Source organism: Etheostoma spectabile, chromosome 15 (genome assembly GCF_008692095.1).
Source record: "Etheostoma spectabile isolate EspeVRDwgs_2016 chromosome 15, UIUC_Espe_1.0, whole genome shotgun sequence".
NCBI lineage: Eukaryota > Metazoa > Chordata > Actinopteri > Perciformes > Percidae > Etheostoma > Etheostoma spectabile.
The window spans coordinates 3,845,804-3,846,550 of NC_045747.1; positions in this window are offsets into that span (position 1 = coordinate 3,845,804).

A 747-nucleotide genomic window follows, 5' to 3' on the forward strand; every position below is an offset into this window, starting at 1 on the left:
CACACACACACACACACACACATAGTACGTCCTTCACACATAGTCCTGTACATGCTTCTCTCTCTTTATCACCTTCAAACACCTCAAATCTGGCACATCCTCCAGTCTCCTCATTAACTTTTCCTCTCTTCTTCCCTTTTCCCCTTTTAACTCTCATCTTCCGCCCACCTGCTTTCTTTCCGTCATTCAGACATCTGTGTGGTGGCTGTGGAGATAAGCAGGCGAGTTATCTATTGGACAGCTAATTCAGGACGGTTGAGACAGCACAGCTGATACACATCTAGCGTGTGTTTATGTGTGTTTAGGTAGGAGTGTGCGGGCAAGCGCTTGTATTCTCATAGATATTGTTCAGGTTTATGTTGGTGTGAGGTTAGGTTACTAATGTCCATTTATTAAAAAAAGTCCATTAAAATATGCTTTGTCATCTGCGTGTATGTGCACAAAATGTAAAAGCAGATCCCAAAGCTGCACATCATACATTCACCTACAGTACACATATTGAGACACAAAATGAACTCACCACAGGCACTTTGAAAAGGTAACTCTTTATTTTCTTATCATTATACTGTATATAATATTCCTTCTCTCTAGATATAGGTATCATATTTATATCATGTAAGTAAAAGTGTGCTTTTATTCACAGCTTGTGTCCGTGTCAGACGGCTGTTAGTTGGAGGTTTACAATATAAAGTATACAGTGAAACTGGCTGGCAGCTGTGTGTGTGTGTGTGTGTCTGTGTGTGTGTG